General features: G+C 45.1%; 1 pseudogene; it reads right to left on the minus strand.

Annotated features, from left to right (window-relative positions):
• Positions 1-19045: 19045 nt before the first annotated feature.
• LOC138297030 (putative methyltransferase NSUN7 pseudogene) lies at positions 19046-20357 on the minus strand (annotated as a pseudogene).
• Between the last annotated feature and the right edge of the window lie 2947 nt (positions 20358-23304).

Genomic DNA, 23304 nt, shown 5'->3' on the forward strand with positions numbered 1-23304 from the left:
TGTTGTTGTTTGTTTTCAAAGGGGCGAGGGAGTCTGCACAGGTTGCTAGCCATTGTGTGAGGCTGTGGGTGGCGGTGTTGGGGTCGTTGGTGATGGGAGGTGGAGCTTGTGTGAGGTTGAAGATCAGGTGTTCTTTGGAGATCTTGTTCCACTTGCGGTAGGGTGTGGTGTGTTGTTGGTGGGTGTTGGGTTTCATGAAGGAGAAGTGGACGCAGTGGTGGTCAGTCCAGTGGAGTTCGGTGGTGTGAGTGAAGGTGATGTGGCTGCTGGAGGTGAAAATGGCATCTAGTGTGTGTCCTGCTGAGTGGGTGGGTGAGGTGACCAGTTGCTTGAGGCCGAGGTTCGTGAGGTTGTCCTGTAGGGCTGTGGAGTTGCAGTCGTGGGTGCTTTCCAGGTGAAAGTTGAGGTCACCAAGGAGTATGTAGTCTGTGGAGGTGAGGGTGTGGGAGCTGATGGTATCTGCAATGGAGTCACAGAATGGGGGGCGGGAGCCTGGTGGTCTGTAAATGAGGGTTCCTCTAAGGGTGGTGTTGGCGTTGATGTGTATTTGAAAGTGTAGGTGTTCTGCGTTATCTAGGGTGTAGTTGGTGTTGGTGGAAATTTTTATGGTGTTTTGTGTATTATGGAGATACCTCCTCCTGGTTTGTTGATGCAGTCTCTATGGGTGATTTTGTAACCTTCTGGGATGGCTATGGGGATGTCGGGTTCTCATGATGGGTTCATCTGTGTTTCAGTGAGGAAGGCGATGTCAGGAGAATTTGTGGTGAGCAGGTCCCAAAGCTCGATGGCGTGCTTGTGGACTGAGCGGGTGTTAAGGAGGATGCAGTTAAGGTGATTGCGGGGTTTGGTGTTATTGCAGTGCTTGTTGGTGTTGCTGATTTTAGTGTGAGTGCAGGAGAAGTGGCATGAGTGGCAAGTGAATGGTCCGTGTGTGTGTTTGGGGTTGGCTTGGGCGCAGGCAGGGTGCTGGCCTGGGTAGAGGGCATGGAGCTCTGTGGAGGAGTAGTGGTGCTTCAGGGGGTCGGAGAATCGTGGACCAGGGGGACTGGCGCTGGGCGCGGTGTGTGTAGTTTGAATTGTCCAATGTGCTGTAGTTTTGTATATGTGTGTATATTTTGAGCGCAGCGATATGTACCACCAATGGTTTACCGTGGTTAAATGTCCACCGCGATGATTCGTGGGACATAATGCCGGTGAGCGTAGTTCTGTTGGTGTAACTGTGTGGGTTTTGGTACAGCCAGTTTATCACTGACCTTTGGTCTGGCACACTTGTGTGTGTGACTGTACAGTGACAGATTGCTATGTGTGTGTCATAATATGGGTATCGCTAAACCGCGGAGGCGGCAGTATGTTGGCGGCAGTCGGCATGGCGGTAAGCGGTACTTACCGCCAATGTCATATTGAGGACCTTAGTATTGTAACTAATAGGGAAATAAAATTGATAAAATGTATAATTGTGTTGAGATTCTTCAAGAGATTGTTGACGCTATTCACTGATGATTAATGTTTTACTTATTGATTATTGATTTGTGTATTGATTATTGATGTAATCGATTACTACATAGCTAGGATACTCCATGCGAATCAAAAGGTTCATCGACCTATACGCGTCCCCTTGTAAGTTTACTTACTGAGGAACAGGCGCGCTAGCACACCCAACCCCTGAAACAGACATCAGGAAAACCCCAAAGATAAGCATTGCTCTCATTCTACAGTCAAAGAGAAAGCATCATACAGGAAAGATGGAAAAGACAATGAAATGAGTGAGTGGGAGGGCCTCTCTTTCTTCTTTCTTTCATTCTATCTCTCTCTCCTCTTTTTCATTCCACCTCTCACCACTCATTGTGCATCCTTCCCGTTTATTTTTTTCCTTCTTCCCCTTTTTCTCTCTTCTCTTTCTCAGCCTCAATGACTTCCTTCTTTTTTTGTGGCATGTGGTTCCTGATTCTCGTCCTTTTCTCCCTCCTTTTTCCTTTTACTGCTGTCTCTCTTTATTCCTTAGCTCCTCTGTTTCCTTACTCTTCCCTCCGACACTTCACTTTCTTTTTTTTAACTCGCCTTCCTATTACTGTCTCCCTTATCACCTTCCCTCCATCCTCCTTACCCTCTCCCTCCCTTCCTCTTGCACTCTCTCTAGCTCCAGGCCTCGGCTTCTATGCCATCACCCTATCACTCAAGTGTATTCTTCCTCTAAAATATGTATGCCCGCTTCCTGTTTTCTGTCTGCATAACCTTAATCATGGTCCTATGGATATGAACACATCCTCCCAAAAATACATATTATTAAGGTTTAGGGCTGCTGTGCAAATACTTTGCTCTGCAAATGTTTTTCTATCCATATTGAACATGCATTTATTTTTTTATGATTTTAGTCATCCTAGTTTGTTTAAATTGTGTCTTCAGGTAACAGTAATTCATATCAAGTAGTTGCTGTATTTATTCAAGCTCACCAGCATTCTGTGAAGCATCAACATTCTATTAAAATTATATGCATTTTCTTCATTTTAGTTGCAAAGACTAAGGGCCTCATTATGAGTTTGGTGGTCTTAGGACTGCCATGTTGGCGGTGGCGGTCATACCGCCAACAGGCTGGTGGAGAAGACTGCCAAATTATGACCATGGTGGTATGTACAACCGAATACAGTCAAAGTACTACCAGCCCTGTCACTGCGATCTGGCCACCACGAATGACAGTAGCCACCTGCAGGCCAGCAGACACCATGTTTCCACCGGACAGATTACGAGGTTGCACACCACCAACGTTTCCTCCACGGTCGCACCACCACGGAAACCCAGGTGGAACTGCATAAAAGGAGACACTCGCCTTCAGGAAGACATACTCGTCTGGAGCTGCCATGGAACCAGAACTACACATCATCCTGCTGCTCCTGCTTACACAAAGACTTCGGAATCTGCAACGATGACAACAGCAACCGTAAGTACACACACTTACCTGTCACTGTTGTATATTTTCAAACTTTGTACACTTACACAACATACACTTGGGAAGGGGGTGCAAGGGTGGCACTCACACCAAACAGCACACTGACAAGCACACTCCGATACAGCCACACACACAACTGCACATACACAACAACCACGCTATGGCCACCACACACATCCACATACACACACACACCCACACACACATCACAAACAGACACAGGTACGCATGGAAACACTTCACAGGCCCACACACTCACAAGATCACACAACACCTCAACACATCACAACTATAACACTACGGCATAATTTCCAATCTCCTGGCAGGGACCCACATTGGACACTACCCAGGGACACATTACACATATATCACAACGTACCACCGATAGAGAACAAACACCCACATTACATAACCATACTACTTACCGGTCGACCTACACAGAACATCATACATACACAGTCAAAGCACACAAAGCCACACAACACACCAAGAAACACATGTCGACACGTACACCCCGCAATACAAACACAACAAAATGTCTCAAACACACAAATGTCCATCACACAACACACACCCTAGCATTGTCAGAAAAAAGCACTGCACAGAACCTTACATACTGGTTAAACAACACAGCTAGCACAAGCACAACACACAAGTACAGACACACAACTAATGCCAGACAGGAAGAACACCATACTAGGGAAAGAAATGTATGACAAACATGTACCCAGTAAACTAACAACAGGTTGGTCATAATATATTAAAATTCATAAGAAATGTGCAACTCAAAGGCCATTGGCCAGTCCAAAATATAATAGTCTTTATGCTCACAGTCCACAGATGTGTGCCCCAAACTTGACTCCTGACTGCCATGTAACCTCCTCAGGTAGGGGCATCAAGGGGGCAGGCAGGAACCACAGGTGTTATCTGGGGGAGGGGTAACAGTGGCTGGGGGCTGGGTTTAGGTTTTGGAGGGGGACCTTTGTGATCTGGCTGTGGGGGTTGGCTTTGTCTTAGCTTTAGGGGAGGGTTGTTTTTTTAGGAGGGGTAGGCTACTTGGCAGGGGGAGGGGCCTGTGTACCTGCAGACGGGGCAATTGAGGTCTTGGAGGTGACAGGAACAGACTTGGGGAGGAGCTGTAAACATATAGGACTAACGCAGGGTGGGAGAGGAGTAGGGAAAAGGGTAAACTCAAAAAGGAAAGATTTTTTAGACACACGGAGAGGGTCATTGCAAAAGGTTTAAGGTGTGCAGGGAGAGTGAGTGGTTTTCTGAAGTTTTGATGTGGATGTCGTGGGTGCATGTTTGTGCAAGGTATGTTTGTGTGTGGTTGGTGTCTGTTCGGTGGGTGGGTGAGGGTGTTTGTGTGTCTTGGGATGAGGGGTGTGGAGGTGCTGGGGATGCTGTGGTGGGAGAATGAGTGTCTGTTGGGGTGTGACTGGAGGTATGGTAGATGTGCTGCTTGTAGGTGTGTCAGTGGTTGTGGTGTCTGCAGGTGTGGTGACTAGGTTGGATGTCTGAGGGTATGCTGTAGTGCTGCCTATGGGTAGGATTAATGTAGTGGCTGGATCTGTCATTGTTGGTTTGGTGTCTGCAGGTGTGTTAGGTATGCTGTCAATGATCCTAGGGATATCAGGGCATGTTTGACTGTTGCTGTTTGTGCATCTGGATGTTGCTTATGTGCATGCCAGTGATGTGTCTTGTGGTACTTATGTGTGTCTGAGCTACCCTTGGATGTTGTGGTGGATGCATTCCTGCCTTTCTGTGTGCATTGGCTGGGTCGGGGAAGAGGGTTTTGGAATTGGGAAGAGGAAAGTGGAGGGGAGACGGTAGACAAAGGGTGACTGGCTGCCGTCAGTGTGGAGGCCAGAGCCTGAAAGTATCTCTGTAGGCCAGCCAGTGCTCTGTGAATGCCCTTCAGGAATGCATTACTCTGTTGGATCTGGATGGCATTCAAAATGGTCGACTGACCCACAGAGATGGACATCAGGAGATCAATGGCCTCCGCACTGAAGGCAGCAGGATTGACAGGGGCAGGGACAGAGGTGCCTGTGGCAAAGGAGACGGCCACCCTCTTAGGTGAGCAGCCATGGCCAACTGGATGGGGAGCTACAAGGAGGGCGATGGTAGTAAGGGGGGTGGTGGACTCAGATGGTGCTAGGGTGGTCCAAGATGGGTCCGCCACTGCCAGGGAGTATCCACTGGAGTAGTGTTAGAAATGGGTTCTTTGGTTGACATTCAGGTTACCCCCTGTTCAAGCAAGGACCCTCACTCTAGTCGGGGTAAAAGAGAATCACCCTCAGCTAACCCCTGCTTACCCCCTTGGTAGCTTGGCAGAGCAGTAGGCTTAACTTCAGAGTGCTAGGTGTAAAGTATTTGTACCAACACACACAGTAACTTAATGAAAACACTGCAAAATGACACAACACCAGTTCAGAAAAATAGGAAATATGTATCTAAACAAAACAAGACCAAAACGACAAAAATCAACAATACACAAGTCAAGTTATCAATTAAAAATCAATAAGAATCTTTAGGTGGTTTCAAACACACACTAACGCTGTTAGTGTCAAAAAGTACCTTGGGTGCGTGTACGCCAAAAAGGGCTTGCGATGTGTCGATTCCACTCACGAGCGGGACCTTGCATCATTTTACCTTTCATCGGGTCGGGCGCGTTGTTTCTTCTCTCTGCAGGAGAGCGATGCGTCGGTCCGGTCAACACTCTCGAGTCCGGGCAGGCCTTGCGTTGTTTTTACACGCCCAGTGGTACTTGAGTCGGAAATCCAGCTGCACAATGATCCGAAAACCATGCAGCGCGGGTTGCGATCTCCCAGCCTCCGTCATCAATGCGTCATTTCTCTTGCTCCGTGCATTGATTCTTTGGACACGTTTCCAGAGAGCGTCGATTTTTAGCTGCGGATCCGACGGCGTGTTATTTCTTCAACCACAGATCGGAGTTGCATCGATCTTTTCCCCGCACAGCGCTCTGTGCGTGGATTTCCTTTTCTTTAGGCTGCCAGCTTCTCCTTTCAAGGTCCCAAGAACTGGATGGGCACCACGGGGCACAGTAGGAGTCTCTCCAGAGACTCCAACTGCTGGCAGAGAGAAGTCTTCGCTGTCCCTGAGACTTCAAACAACAGGAAGCAAGCTCTAAATCAAGCCCTAGGAGATTTCTTCTCATGATGGGAGACACACAAAGTCCAGTATTTGCCCTCTTACTCTGGCAGAAGCAGCAACTGCAGGATAGCTCCACAAAGCACAGTCACAGGTAGGTCAGCTCTTCATTCTCAGCTCTTCAGCTCTTCTCCAGGCAGAGGTTCCTCTTGTTTCCAGAAGTGTTTCTAAAGTCTGTGGTTTCGGGTGCCCTTCTTATACCCAATTTCTCCTTTGAAGTAGGCCTACTTCAAAGTAAAGTCTCTTTTGAATGTGAAATCCTGCCTTGCCCAGGCCAGGCCCCTAACACTCACTAGGGGGTTGGAGACTGCATTGTGTGAAGGCAGGCACAGCCCTTACAGTTGTGAGTGACCACTCCTCCCCTCACTCCTAGCACAGATGGCTCATCAGGATATGCAGGCTACACCCCAGCTCCCTTTGTTTAACTTTCTAGTGTGAGGTACAACCAGCCCAACTGTCAAACTGACCTAGACAGGTAATCCACAAACAGGCAGAGTTACAGAAATGGTATAAGCAAGATAATACACACTTTCCAAAAGTGGGATTTTCAAACACACAATCATAAAATCAACTTTAATAATAGATGTATTTTCAAATTGTGAGCTCAGAGACCCCAAACTCCACATGTCCATCTACTCCCAGAGGGAATCGACACTTAAATCAGATTTAAAGGTAGCCCCCATGTTAACCTATGAGATGGACAGGCCTTGCAACAGTGCAAAATGACATATAAAACATATTAGTATATGTCCTACCTTAACCATACACTGCACCCTGCCCTGGGGGCTAACTAGGGCCTACATTAGGGGTGTCTGACATGTAAGAAAAGGGAAGGTTTAGGCCTGGCAAGTAGGTACACTTGCCAAGTCGAATTTACAGTTAAAACTACACACACTGACACTGCAGTGGCAGGTCTGAGACATGATTACAGAGTTACGTATGTGGGTGGCATAACCAGTGCTGCAGGCCCACTAGTAGCATTTGATTTACAGGCCCTGGCACCTCTAGTGCACTTTACTAGGGACCTACTAGTAAACAAAATGTGCCAATCATGGATAAACCAATTACATGCACATTTTGTAAAGGAGAACTTGCACTTTGCCACTGGTTACCAGTGGTAAAGTGCCCAGAGTAACAAAAACAGCAAAATCAGAGTCCAGCACAGATCAACAACCTGGGGAACAGAGGCAAAAAGTTAAGGGAGACCACGCCAAGGATGAAGAGTCTAACAAGGAGGATTCTGAAGATGAAGAACTAAATCCTGTCTCCCCCGTGGCACTCCCCTCACCCTCCAGGCCACTTCCCTCGGTGTCAGTGGTAGCATGACTTTGGGCCCCATGGCCAGCAGCTTCCCCACTCAGCTCTTCCCGGTCTCCTTCACCTGCTGATGCTGATGCTGAGAAACAGAGGGAGATGTAAGTCAGCACATCCTTTACATACACATACATAATACCACACACAACAGTAACATCACATCAATGTGTAAAACATCCCCAGGTAGGAACTATTTTGAGCCACCATCATGTCACAACATACTTTCCACAACCCTATATGACAACAATGTCACACACAACATAAGCCAACTATCTGACCATGACATCACCATCCCATCAGTACAGCTATCACACAATATATTCCTGCATAAGATCATTTGTCAATATTAAAAGTGTGTCCCTATACAGAGAATCAGTGTGAAACAACAACCCATCAAGGGGAATTAGTGTCAACTTTGATTCAAATTCATCCATACTCCAAATCTACACTTGTTCAGTCCATTAATGTACTATGAAAAGTACCTCATCACATTCCAATTACAACACAGCATGTTGCTGAGCAATCACATTCACATCATGTAACTATGTATAGAAAATTCACAATGGCAAAAACAAAGATGCACTTCCTCCGTTTTGGCATATCCAAATTTGGAGTATAATTGAATTTAAATCCATTTAAACAACACGTGTATCAATTGCGTTTTTGCAAAAGTTTATATCTAATTTGTGGACCTACTAATCTTAGTCATTCTCATGTAGAAAACAAAGTCATGTACAATAATAGGGGCCTACTTAGCACACAGGTTTTACACACAGACAACCCTAGGTAGCATACCAATACCTTCAATACAATGGACATCTGTCATGTGCACAAAGGTCACATACAGTTTTCTAAATCATGATGAGTTTCAATCTCAAATTAACAATATCAAAATACCAACATCACTATCAGCACTTCAGACATGAGTAACCTGTCATCTTTGGAGTAAAGTTACACTTGGGACATACAGCTATATTCCAGCAAATTGACTGATAACATATATAGTTCCACCAACATGTAAATGTCTACTACAACACCTTAGCCATACTAAAATCCTTCAAAACTGTTTCAGAATAGTTAAAGGAAGTATACCAAACTTGGATCCCAAATCTTAAAAATGGCAGGAATTACCAATGTGCACACAATGTTGGCAAAACAGTGTATATTGCACCTATATAGGAGATGTCCTGCCCTATGTAGAATGCCCACATTACATTGGGTAGAGGAATAGCAGGCTAGCCTCTTACATTCACAATACCATGTACATGGTGCAAATAGTCTGCACTCACATGTCAATGATATGTCTTGCAATAGGAATGTAGAATTACCATCAGGCTTTCATTCATGTAGGATACCCAACCTGATTAAACATCACATTTACCAATGTACAGTATACAGTTAACAATGGACACATCTCCTCAGAACTCTGAGTAAGTATAGCAAGTATGCCATGTGAAATTAATGATCAAGATCACACCCACACATGAACTTTACATCTAGATCACAACTCATGAGTAATTGTCCTGTTTCTCACTTTGGGCCCTATGGCCAGTAGCTTCCCCACTCGGCTGTGCCCCGTCTTACTCACCTGCTGATGCTGAGAAACAGATAGAGAGGTAAGTCAGTCCCTCTGTTGCACATAGAGGTAGATCCAGTGGACTAGGAGTGGACAGAGACCAAAGATCTAGACAACTCACCAGCAGGATAACTGGAGTATGGATCAGTAGGTGGGAAGGATGACCCATCAGGTGACATATAGAGCAGTATAGTGTTACACATATGACACAGTCACATGTATACAATTACATGCATAAATACAATATGGTTAACATAGGTGAGTTGTACGTCCCTATACACAATAGACTGTCCACACCTGTATATCAATGTTATAAACTGTACACCTAGGTGTTACTGGGGAACCCTTTGCCTTTAGCACTTACCACATTGTCACAGCTTAAATACTTACACATTGAGCAATGAACTGGCAGTGGGATGTACATGTGTGTAGTCAGTACTTACCCTCTTGTGACTGCTGTGCTACCCTCAAATGTCCATCCACTCCAGGGTAGGCCGCCACCAAAATGCAGGCCATTAGGTAGATCAAGATCAGACAGACACCCCTCCCTCGTTGGGAGGACATTCCCAGCTGGGCCTCTGCGGTCTTCTTGGCCCAGCGTCTCAGGTCCTCCCACTGATTCCTACAGTGGGTGCTCTGCCGGCTGTGGACAACCAGGGTCTGCACTTGCTTGGCGATGGCATGCCAGATTCCCTTTTTTGACGGATGTTGACCTGCATGGATGACACAGACAAAAGGAGGAAGTTATGTCCACATGCACCATACCAACACAAGTGGTCAGAACACTTCAGTCACAACAAGTAAGTAAACATTCCCTTTCTCTCAGTTCAAACTCCTTCCCAATTTACCATCTGCAGGCAGCCCATGTGTGAAGTGGAGTCACCCATACAACAAGCATGATCAGTACCAGGAATTGACTAGACACATATAACCAGGCCACATGATTGTCCATAACATGGTATGTCTCTATGAACATTTCTCACACCATTATTGTTGGACATGCTGCAATCTATGGTGTCTATAGAGGCAGTTAGATTACATATTATCTACCATGTATCACTACTGTATGTCTGCCTATGCATATGTACACATGTCCATACACCCACACACTCACTACTGCACATTTCATGTACACCATCATACACTCTACCTTTCACACATTGGTATACCATTGGATACACCTGCTCCTCTGGTGCACCTTATAGCTGTTCATACTGGGGTTGGATCTCATTGACAAGCTTGTCCAGCTCTGCTGGAGTGAAGGCTGGGGCCCTATCACCAGGTCTAGCTGACATCAGTGTCTGGAGTCAAATTAGAGATTCTGTAGAAGATGGCGGTCACGTCGGCAACCTACATGATCATCACTACCCGTGGACGTCGCCATTGTCCCAAATGTCCGCCAAAGGCACCAATGTGTTCCAATGGGAATGTCCAATGTGGTTGTAACCGCCTCCCACCATGACGACATCCTCCAGTGGAGTTAGGTCCTTTCCTCATGTCCAGTACAGTAGGTCAGGCAGCTGCCATTTTGAGGCAATTATATATCTATGGGAAAGTTATGGAAGGTGCGTCATTTACTATAAACTATATTGTACGAACACGTTTTAGGTGGTACTTTTATGTTTATTAGTCTCGATGTGCATGTGAGTAAAAACTGTGTAAAAGAGGTATGGCTGGTAATGGAAATAAAAATCTATACTCAGCAGCATATTTGCGACGTCAATGCAGTATACGTGCAACAAAGATGTCTCACATGCAAAACTAGGTTAGACTATCAAACACTGCCAGTAACATATTTATGCATGTAAAGTACATCTGAGGTTTTAGGAAATCTGCATCAAATGGAACTGACATAGAATGCATAGCAATAAGCTGTACATCAAATGTCATATGTTTCATCTGACATCATATGGAGATATGTGTGACTTGTATATGAACATATTCATTATATGTACATTGTCAATTTCACCTGCAATCTGTTTCTGTCCCACATAGTTAGGGGAGGAAGACAACCTCCAGTGTACCAGCAGCTAGTAGACCTGAACACCATGGAGAAGAGACACATTATACAATTATATCACCTGAATAGGCATACAATCATGGATCTATGTCATCAGCTGGAACAGATCGATGCCTGCCATTCGCAATTCCAATAGCATACCTCCCATTGTTCATGTCATGTCAGTGCCGCACTTCCTTGACACTGGGTGCCTTCAGAATACAATAGCCCTAACTGCAGGGATGTCTCAGCCCGTGTTCAGTCTGGTTTTGAAGGTGTACTGTCTGCATTATTGAAACACCTGGACAGTTACATCAGGTTTCCCCACCGTGCGGATTTGGCCTATTTGAAGGCAGAGTGCTATGCTTGGGGACACATTCCACATGTGGTTGGAGCCATAGATAGCACCCATGTTGCCTTGGTTCCCTCCCAGTGCCAATGAACAGGTATATAGGAAAAGGAAAAACTACCACTCCAACAACGTCCAAGTTTTTTGTTTGGCAGACCAGTACATTTCACAAGTATTTGCAAAGTATCCAGGATCAGTCCATGATTTCTTCATCATGTGGCACAGCAGTATCCAACTGCTGATGACACAGACTGTACACTGAGAGAGACTGTCTGGTTGGTAAATCACACATGACATGTGTGTCTGCAAAGTTTTCTCCTGCCATCACAAATGTGCATGTCCAAAATATATGTTTGTGTTGTTATACCTAGTCCTTATAGGTGACTCTGGCTATCCAAACCGTCCTTGGCTATTGACACCAGTGAGGTACCCAACCACGCCAGGGAAAGTCTGCTTCAATGAGGCCCATGGAAGGGCAAGCCATGTGGTGGAACACACTTTTGGGCTCCTGAAGGCAAGATTTCACAGCCTGGACAAATCTGGAGGAGCCCTCCTTTACTCACCCAAAAAGGTATGCCAAATTATTGTTGCCTGCTGCACGCTCCACAACCTTGCCCTGAGACGTTATATACCATTCTTGCCAGGTGAGGGGAGCCATTAGAACGTGTGGGTGGAAATGCAGATTTGCAAAGTGAGGATGAGCCGGATGAAGATGAAGCTGGAGACAACAGGGCAGATCTCATAAATCAGTACTTCAACTGACTAAAGGTATGTGATGTGTCCTTAAAAGTGACTTTCCATTTTGTGGTCTATAATTGATGCTCCTATTTGCCATCATTTGTGATGTCTTAGGTCATTCCAATGCTACAGATTCAGATATGCATGCTGATTGTTAGTTGGTATTGCGTACTGAACAGTGTGGTGTACAGTGTCATGATTTGTGACTGCACCAGCAAAGTCACCCTTGAACAAATGACTTGTCGTAATAGATGTATGTTTACAAATATGTTCTGTCCCTTATCTTTGACATTCACAGATTTGATGAGTTTCTGTTTTGCCCAACCTCAGTGAAAATCACAGACAGTGTCAGAGGCAGATGGGATTTGTAGGCAGACATGAGAAGTAGACATGAATGAAACCAGGTACTGAATAGCACGAGTATGTGGAGTACACTTATATGGCCAGACTGTCAGGACAATGGGATGGAAGTGTGGTTTTCCTACAAAAACACATGTTTGGTACTGGTGGTAGCCAAATGGTGCAATGTGTGTGCTCATATGTGTCTGGCCCATGTGAAAATGTTGAACCAGAGCCTCTACCATCATAATGGTTTCTCTTGTGTGACCTACCTTGTACATGGCTATCAGTGTGTTAATACTTTGCAGACCATGTGCATGTCTCAGAGGACCCACATAGCTGAGTGCCAAGCATACAGGTACCTGACCATGGTAAGTGAAAGGTTCTAGGACTGGGGATATAATTAATGATCTCTGTCTGTATTTTGGGGTATGATTATTAGGAAGCTAAGGTGTGGGTATGTGATAAGGCTTTACCTGGTAATACAAAATGACCGATCTGTTTACCTCCTGGCTTGTAGAAAGACTGACATGTCCCTAACTTCTGTATCCTGTTGGTTATTAGTGTATGACACCTAAACTGACATTCTGAAGTCACCATCAGTACTACTCTATCTACTTTGAATGTGTGGAGATGTAAAATACAGATGATTTGGGTTATCTCTATGTTACACTCCCAATGTAATGAGTCACCTGGTTATAGAGTACACATGTGTTGTCTATAACAAAGGTTGTACAATACAGAGGGAGAAATTGGGACAAAAGGTTTCATACATGACAGTTGTCCCTGGTTGATACATGACACTTACACAGCACCTGTGTTAAAGTTGTATTTATTGGGAAGTACAAAACAATGTGTGTGAATTGAAACTGAAATAACAGAAAGTATACAGTGAATGGCTGAGTCATGGTGGATGAAATCATCAGGGTATCTGCTACACCATTTGGAAACACAAGTCCAGCGTACTTGCACCATATGAAAATGGAGTTGGGTATCAGAACAGTCAACAGGGTGTATCTGTGAAATATAAGTGGGTTTGGTCATGGCATCTGATCCTCCTGGATGTCTGGGTGGAATTCAACTTTTTTGGGAGGCTCCTCTGCTACAGAGGGTGGGGTGTCTGAGGCATGTCCTTCCCCTGATAGGGACTCCATTCCAGCCACAGATGCTGAAGGGGATGATGACTCATTACTAGTGGCAGGGGCCTGATGTTGTGTGGAAGACCTACTCAGGGTAGTGTTGATGTCCTTCAACACCTCAGCAATGGATGTCAGGGTGGCATTTTGTGCTTGCCACTGCTGCATGGCTTCCTGGTGAGTGGCCCTCTGCAGCTGTGGGATTTCCCCCATCATAGTGAGTACCTGGTTCATCATGCCTTAGGGATTTTGGTTGGCACCCAAGACTTGGGAGATGGTTTCCTGGTCAGTATTGTCCCTTTAAGTCCCCATCCTCTGGCACACGCCCCAACGCACCCTACCTTCACGTGCCTGTGCCCCTGGCACAGTGTGCCCACTCCCAGGGGTGGCAGGTCTATTATTGTCATGGGTGACAAGAAGAGACTCATGTATCTGTACTGGGGGGCACACAATGGAAGAAACAGTCCTTGGGACACAGGTTTGGGGGTGAATGGTTGCCTGAGATATTGAAGCAAAAGGGCTGGGTGGGAGGAGTCAATGTGGGCAAGGTGGGGATGACAGCTGTTGACTGACCAGGTGTCCTAGATGGTCTAGCTTTGTCGTCAGTGTCCAAACATCCAGGGGTGTTGCCCTCACTGAGGCCTTCATCCAGAGGGGTTGAGGCTGTTTTGGTATCCTCTCCATGGTGACAATGGCAAGGTTACCTGTGGGAGAAGTGGATAACAGTTGCTGTAAGTGATACAACAATTTATGATTAGGTTTGAGTAGTAGTGATGTTGTGTGAGATGCACACAGGGCCGTAACATGATCTCCAGAAATGACAATGACAGCTGCTCACAATTCTCAGTTGGAATAAAATGAGACTCAGGTATTTCAATACCATACACCAGGCTCAATGACGTTAAACTATGTTGGTAGTTCTATGACTGCTGATACCCTCTTCCGTTGTCTTACTAATGACATTTGTGATAACCTTTTCTTGCCTAGTGAAGTGTATGGCATGATACATGGCACTAAAAGCTGAGCATTTCACAATAGTGTCAGAGCAGGGACACAGTATAGGATTATACAATTGAAATTGACCTCTATCTGGATGTACTCCATCTGCATCCACTTTAGCATCTAGATTTCCACCCCAGGTGAGTGAATTTCAGTCTTAGGAATCTTCTTTCTAAGGGCATTTTGATTAGGCACTCCGCTGTAACTGTATTTTGCTTACGACGGTAGTGGGAGTGGGCCATTGCATTGTTGTCATTGCCATAAACTGTTTTACAGTGCAACATTCATGATGGGTTACATTGGTTGTTAGTTTCACATGAAGGACATCTGAAATTTGGTGCACTATTCTGGTTTTCTTTATGGAGGAATATTGCCTTCTGGGACTTGTATCGCTATAAGTTCCCAGGACTTAACATGCCATTCCCAAGGGCTGTGGACCCAGGTGTGTTTAGTGGACATTTGGCATGCCAGAGAGGGGTATTTGTACATTTGGCACAGGGAGTTGTGGGTGATTTGGTAATTGAGGAGGGGAAAGGTGGTGAGGGAGCATGCAAGACAAATCATTTAGGTGACATGAATGTTGTAGGGGCTTATCTGACTCCATTCCCCCAGGTATTACTGTTAGGCCCTCTGGATGCAGGATGTCAAAGACCTTCTCCTCCCAAGATGTGAAAGTAGGGGGAGGAGGTGGGCGGTCTACCACCAGTTTTCAGTACTGCCAGCTGGTGCCTAGATGCCATGGAACATACCTTCCCCCTGAGGTCATTCCACCTTTTCCTGATGTCGTGCCTTGCTGCAAAATGGCTGCCTACAGAATTGACCCTGCCAACTCTTCTTTGCCACAACTCCATTTCATGGCTATTGATGTTTGCTGGACCTGTGCTCCGAAAAGGCGTGGCTCTACCCTGACAATTTCGTTCACCATCACCCACCAACTCATCATCTGTGAAACATGGGTGTTTTTGTGGGGACATGGTAGTGGCGCTAAAGACAGTGAGGTAGTGTAACAAAAAAGGTGGAAGAAACAGTCAGTGATGAGTTATAGGTGCTGTGATGTGTGTGGGTGATGGTTGCTGTGTATTGTGTGTGGTAACTTGTGTGTTGTGTATGTTGTGCAGGTGTGGGATGTATGCATGGGGAAATGTATATAGGTGCTTACATTTATTTGCTAAATCTGGGAAAGTTATTCCTTCTCTGTGGCTGTGAGTGGCAATCTGTTTGCAAAGTATTATGGGTTGTGTAGGGTGTGTTATACAGTGCTGTGTGTAGGTGTGTCGAGTATGTGGATGTGTGTCAGCTGTGGGGTATTCAAACTATCCAATGTGGTGTGTTGTTCTGTGTGATGCGAGTTAAGACCGCCACGGTTCGCTCCACCAACGGTAGAACCACTGTCATGATTTGTTGATCGTAATCTGATGGGAGGATTTTTGTCAGGGTAGCAGTTCTGGCGGTGGGACCATCCTCCAGTGTCCTGGGGGTTTCAGATTTTTGGCTGTTTCTTGGCGGACTTCACAGTGAGGCTCTTAATACGGCAGTCAGATGACCACCAACATGGCGGTCTTTTGGTGGCAGCTACTACGGCGGTCTTACCCGCAGACCCCCAAAAGTCGCAATGAGGCCCATTACCTCTATCATGTGTAGGTGGTTGCATGCTTATTGTTTTTCCTTATAATATTTGTGGCATATGATTTCAATAAAAAAGTAACTATTAATGGCTTCTCACTGCTTGCTTCCCTAGGCTTTAGTAGTTTGAAGTGCTCACAGTTCCTTTCATGTAATGTCCTTGCAAAACACTCTTTCCCTTCTTACCATGCTGCAAGAGTTCAAATGTCTCAACAAACCACACCTTTGTGTTCACACAAATCCCAGCGAACAGTTCTCCACCCAACCTGTGCCCAGTGACATTCATTAATCTATTTATTATATTATATAAATATATATGCACCGTAAATCAGTTTTGTTTGAGCTGGCCCTTTTTTACAGGGTCATCCCCAAACATTTTGCCTCCTTCCTCCTTTTTTCCTGCCCTGTTTGTGTTAGCTTTTGAACTCCGAACACTTTACCACTGCTAACCAGTGCTAAAGTGCATATGCTCTTTGTGTACATTGTACTGTTAATTAGTTTATCCATGATTGGCATAGTTGATTTACTAGTAAGTCCCTAGTAAAGTGCACTAGAGGTGCCCAGGGCCAGTATATCAAATGCTGCTAGTGGGCCTGCAGCACTGGTTGTGCCACCCACATGAGTAGCCCTGTAATCATGTCTCAGACCTGCCACTGCAGTGTCTGTGTATACAGTACAGTTTTAAACTGTAAATTCGACTTGGCAAGTGTACCCACTTGCCAGGCCAAACCCTTCCCTTTTCCTACATGTAGGATACCCCTAAGGTAGGCCCTAGGTAGCCCCATGGGCAGGGTGCAGTGTCTGGTTAAGGTAGGACATATACTTATTTGTTTTATATGTCCTGACAATGAAATACTGCCAAATTCGGTTTTCACTGTTGCAAGGCCTATCTCTCTCATAGGTTTACCTGGGGGCTGCCTTTAAACATGATTAAAGTGTAGATTCCCTTTGGGAGCAGATAGTCATATGGAGTTTGGGACCTCTGAACTCACAATTTAAAAATACATCTTTTAGTAAAGTTGGTTTCAAGATTGTGTGTTTGAAAATGCCACTTTTAGAAAGTGGGCATTTTCTTGCATAAACCAATTTTGTGACTCTGCCTATTTGTGGATTCCCTGTCTGGGTTAGTTTGACAGTTGGGCTGTTTGCACCTCTCTCCAGAGAGTGACTCAAAGGGGGCTGGGGTGTAGCCTGTATATTCTGATGAGCCATCTGTGCTAGGTGGGAGGGGCGGAGCGGTCACTCGCACCTGAAAGGGCTGTGCCTGCCCTCACACAATACAGACTCCAACCCCCTGGTGTTTGTCTGAGGCCTTGCCTGGGCAAGGCAGGATTTCACAAACAAGTGAGACCTTTCTTTGAAGTAAGCCTACTTCAAAGGCCAAAATGGGTGTAAGAAGAGGACCCAAAACCACAGACTTGAGACACTTCTTTGGGTAGACACTCCACTTCACAGACACGTCTGGACAAGAAACCTGCTGGCGAAGAATCCATGAACCAGACCTGCCAAGAGGAACTGCCTGGCTGCCCAAAGGACTCACTATGTCTGCTTTTCTGACAAGGACTGCTGCCTTGCTGTTGCCCTTCTGCCTTGCTGCTCTCTGGCTGTGCTGAGAAGTGCTCTACAAGGGCTTGGATAGAGGTTGCCTCCTGTTACCTGAAGTCTCAGGACCAAAAAGATTTCACTCCTGCAACTGGACTTCTTGTGTGGCGAAACTTCGATGCACAGCCTGCTAAAAACGACGCACAGCCTGCCCCGCAAAATTCACCGTACGCCGAACCTGAACGTCACAGCTCGACTTCGCAAGGAGAAGATCGATGAAGCGCCTGCGTTGCGACTGGAACTTCGACGCACGGCCCACCAGATCGACGCCCGGCCGACCCGGGATGACGCAGCCCGACTTCTAGAGAGGAATTGACGCAGTACCTGCCGTGCGGGCTAAATTTCCACACAACGCCCACTGGATCGACTCAGTGCGTGTGACTTCTCTCCGCAATCCCAGGATTCCACGCACAGTCCCCAGGGCACCAGAGACCCCTGCAACCCGAAGAGGAACAAAGCCCGCGTGCCAGAAATCGATGGAGATTTTGAACGGGAACCAGGTACTCTGTACTTGCAAGAGATGTGTTTTGTTTTTAAGACACATTTATTTGTTTTGCTAAGACTTAAGACACTTTGGGGGTCATAATGACCCTGGCGGTCCTGGACCGCCCCGCCGGCGGTGGCGGTGCATTCGCCACGGTCATACTGCTGGTCCTGCCAGCAGCGCTGCCCTAGGGATTATGAGTCCCCATCTGCCAGCCTGTCTATGGTGGTAAACACTGCCATGGAAAGGCTGGCAGTAAGGGGGACTCAGGGTGTCCCTGGGGGCCCCTGCACTACAAATGCACTTGGCATGGGAAGTGCAGGTCCCCCCAGGCACAGCCCCATTGCACATTTCACTGGCCGAATTACAGGCAATGAAATGCATGACGGGTGCTGCTGCAACATTGCCGCCGGCTTGATTACGATCCGGATTCAATGTTGTTGTGACTTTTCTGCTGGGCCAGTGGGCGGAAATGCTGTTTTCGTCCGCTGGCCCAGTGGAAATGTCATAATCGGGTGCCAAACATACCGCCAGCACTGGCAGTACTTTGGCGCCCGTGGCATCGGTGGTCTTTGACAAAGACCGCCGATGTCATAATGACCCCATTTATATAACTTTTCAGTGTTTTTTTTTTTTTCATTTGATAAAACTTTATTTCCAGGTATCTGAGCAACGTCAGTTTGGTGGAGCAGTAACACATTCACCATGCTATAATTTGAGATGGATTCGCGACCTTCCCATTGATTGCTGCTTTTGGATGGGTTCATTTTAGAAACATTCCATGGCATGTACCATCTCTAGTAGTTGTCTGTTGGAAAGAGCATTAAGTTTCTCGTCTGCTACAGATCCTTGAGAAAAATCCTGAAGTAAGTCTGTGTCTCCATGCTCATTTAAAATAAACTCCACTGGATCACTAACACCCGAGCAAGAGCACTGAGGTTGTAGAAGAATAACCTTTGCTTTATGAAATCTTGGATCTGTTGGGTGTATGTCAGTGAAATTCTCCTGAAATAATTTAACATTTTTGCATTCCATGTGTGTGAAGAAGTCTTGCAATTCTGCTTCTTTGGATGCTGATTTTATTCCACATACAAAAATGTTGCAAGTGTACTGATTTGCCAGTGTTGACATATGGGCAACTGTTAGTCCTGAATACATATTAGTCACAATGATGTCATCATCCAGGTTCATTAAGGCACTTACAGAATGCACCACAAGGCTTTGAGATTTATCCTATAATATAGGTTTGTAGTTTGTAAACAGTTTCAAATTAGCAAGTTCATCTTTGAGATTTGGAGGAAAAGCTAATACATCTTTGCAGTTCTCATCAACACAGAAAGAATAGCCGTCAAGGTCTGCCACAAAGCTAACTTTAGTAAACCCTTCCATCTTCAAGATGTAGCAGATGTCATTAACACTGATTTTGGCTGTGTTAACCCAGGCATACAAGGGTATAGTTGAAGGCTCTCCGTTCTTGACTCTGTACAGTTTCAGGTAGAATATAGTCAATTGTAAGAGCATCATATTTGATTCGACATCTTGCAAGCGCAGCTGCCAATTTTGTTTTATAGCTGTAAATATAATTCTCAATTTCACGCACTTCCGGTATAACTTCTTCTGTATCTGGTACTAATCTGGGTTGAAATTTTCGATCCTGGAAATCATACACCATCACAACTAGCAGGCTTGTAGAATCATCTGATAATGATTCAAATGGGTAAATGCCACAGTCAAGCAACATGTTCTCAAGAAGGTCTTGATATTTTAGGGCATTAAAAGCCAGTTTGTAGGACCAGCGCTGAGTTCTCTCATCTTTAAAATGTGGTAGTAAAGGGCCATGTCCTTTACCATACTTCACCAAGATTTTATCTGGAGACTTTTCAACATGGATACTCTGGAATATTTGAGCTGCATTTATAAATAGTGAGTCGGAATAGAAAGGTTTTTCTTGCTGACTAGGCGTACTTCTAACAGCTGATTTTGAGCTGTTTGACATGGCCATTTCCTCTAAATTTGATATATCACGCCGAAGAGCATAGCTTGGGCTCTGAATGTCGGTACTGTTTCTAAAATTAAGCATGTTTATTTCTGATGATTTTCAATGTACGTGAAGTTGACAGAGACCAGGTATGTCTGCCTCCTAGGGATGCTTCCTCGTCTCCATTACATCATGATGTGAACCACTTCCAAGATAGTTTTATGGCTCCTGCTTGTCAGGGGCCGCAGTGTTGTCTTTGAAGTCTACTCGTGTTGTTATCCTCAACCTCCTCTGTCACTTCTCCTAAAATCTCGGGTTTAGCCCGCCTTCTAAGTTAAGCCTGACTGCTCAGTGCCAAGCGACCAGAGGGTGGGCACAGGAAAATTTGGATTGTGTGTGATTTACCCTGACTAGAGTGAGGGTCCTTGCTTGGACAGAGGGTAACCTGATGCCCAACCAAAGACCCCATTTCTAACAAGTTTGAAACCACTAAATTTTGCATTTTTTGCCGAAGTTTTCACCAATTGCAGTTCGTGCTCTGTTGCATTGTCTTTATGCTACCACTAAACTGTGAAAGTTCCTATACTGTGCTCAGCAGTTTTGATGATACTGATTTCCAAACATGCACGAGTAAGGAAGCATAATGTGGAAGAAAGTTCTTAATAATGAAGAACAAATCCTAACCCATCATCCCTCTTACTGAAGGGGAAGAAAAGTTGTCATTAGTAGATACAGAGAAATACCTAAGAAACTATAAACGCACGCGAGAAGGATGCGGTAGGCATTACAGACAAACTCAAGAGGACGACAGGACACAGACAGCCAGGAGTATGATATACGTCCTTAGTTGACACAGAAAGGAAAGACAAGGCATACAACAGGGTGGCAGATTAAACAGAGAACATTGTGCTTTAGAAAAAAAAAAATGTTTAACACAATGTTTGTGTAGTGGTTTGTGAAGTGGTGTCTACGTCATGCATTTGTAATTCATGTTTTTATCAACATCTCAGTTTGGTATACTGTAGATCCTTTATTTTTGTACTGCTTTGTGCGCATAACGTTGTATATGAGCACAGCAGTACTAAGTTTAGTGATATAAAACTAAAAAAATGATTCATTTGTGACCTTCAGTTGTATACCTTATAGGCACAAATAATTTACACGAAAAACAATTAACGCGAGTCCTAGTCATTTGGACTGTGAATGCGGGACAACCATCGATTCAGAGGGAGATTAATGACATAAAGGAAGTCTTTTAATTAAATACTTGCTATTAATGGGATTTACCCAACATGCCTGTCAGATTCTACAAATTGATCATGTAGTTTTCTCTGATTGCCATGACAACGGTAGGGAAGACAGACTTCTCTTGAAAAGGAATCCAACTAAAATAGCAGAATAGGCGCCAATGAAGACTGATGCACCAGGCAGAGAATCTTGAACGTTTCTGGTTGTGGGCCAGTAAAGAGAGTACAAATCTGAGGTTAAAGCGTCATGTATGTTTCGCTCTGAGAAGGAGATACAATGGCACGTTATGAAATCAGCAAGGGGTGAAGCAGCGTATTGGGACGTGTGGTAGAGATGCTGTTTCCAGTGACAAGCCAAAAAGTCACAAAGAGCGACACGGGTTTTAGTCGAGTGAAAGAGAGTTACAGATATGCAGATAACACACAGCTTCGCACGACTACCTATTCCATGATTTCTAGGCTAAGATCGTACTTCATTGACAGAGTGCCTGTCCCTCAAACGCTGATGAATGTTCCCCAACTGCTGTAAATTAAAGCCTCACTAAGGTGGAGGCTCTCCCAGGGGTGTTAATTAACTAAAATCCTTGGGGTAACAGAAAAGTCACACGAGATTATAATCACCCTTTTAGAAAATGACATCACAGGAAATGGCATCTCATGATGTTTGACACAGAAGGCTTCATTATGAGTGTGGCGGTCTTCAGACCTCAACACTCCCTGTGGCGGTAAGGACTGCCGCATTAAAACCCTGGCGGTCGGATCCGCCAGGGAACCGCCAGCACCGCCAGGATCCATGATCCCAGCGATCTGGTGGTGGCAGAGATCATAATCTGCCACTATTGCATGGGTATTGGTGCACCCTGCAGGCTACAGCATTGCCGTCAGCTCGACTACAAGTCTGAGACAATGCTATAGCCTGTTTCCAGCTAGGCCGGCGGGCAGAAACTCAGGTTTCGGGAAACTCTTAATTACCCTGGTGGGGTAGTCGCTACGAAGGCACCACCCTATCGTGAGTTTGGCGGGTGGGCTTTGCCGTCCGCCAAACTCTTAATAAGGCCCAGGATCTTCAAAGATAGCAATGTCATATGGCCTTAATCCTGATGACATCACAATAGCTGATTTTGATGATGTTAAAATTCTTTTAAGCATGCAATGGAATACTAATAAAACAGTTGCTAACACAGATACATGTCCATTTTATATAGAAACTACATTTTTAGTTGGTTGCTGACATGATAGAAACATTACACACTTCTCTTTATTATTACATGAAACATTGGACCTATTTCACAAAGGTAACCTTAAACCTGAAGTCTAAATATGGACCGGAAGTCTAGCTATAGACCTTAAGTCTAGCTATATACCTGAAGTGTAAATGTAGACCTAAAGTCTAACTTTAGACTTGGAGTCTAAGGGTCTGATTTAGATCTCGGCAGAGGGAATACTCCATCACAAACATGACAAATATCCCATCCACCATAATTGGATCCCCATAGGATATAATGGGATCAGAATACGGCCAATGAGATATCCATCACATTTGTGATGAAGTATTTTCCTCCACCAAGATCTAAATAAAGCCCTACGTTTAGATCTGAAGTCTACATTTAGACCTAAAGTCTAACTAATTTAGACTTCAGACCTAAACTTGGACTTCAGGTTCAAATGTAGATTCAGGTCTATGTGTATCTATGTGAATAAGGCCCTACGTTTAGACTTCAGGTCTAAACTTACACTTCAGGTCTAAGCTTAGACTTCCTTTGTTAGTTTACCTTTGTAAATTGGGCCCTAAGTGCTTGTTG

Source organism: Pleurodeles waltl, chromosome 5 (assembly GCF_031143425.1).
Source record: "Pleurodeles waltl isolate 20211129_DDA chromosome 5, aPleWal1.hap1.20221129, whole genome shotgun sequence".
Taxonomy (NCBI): domain Eukaryota; kingdom Metazoa; phylum Chordata; class Amphibia; order Caudata; family Salamandridae; genus Pleurodeles; species Pleurodeles waltl.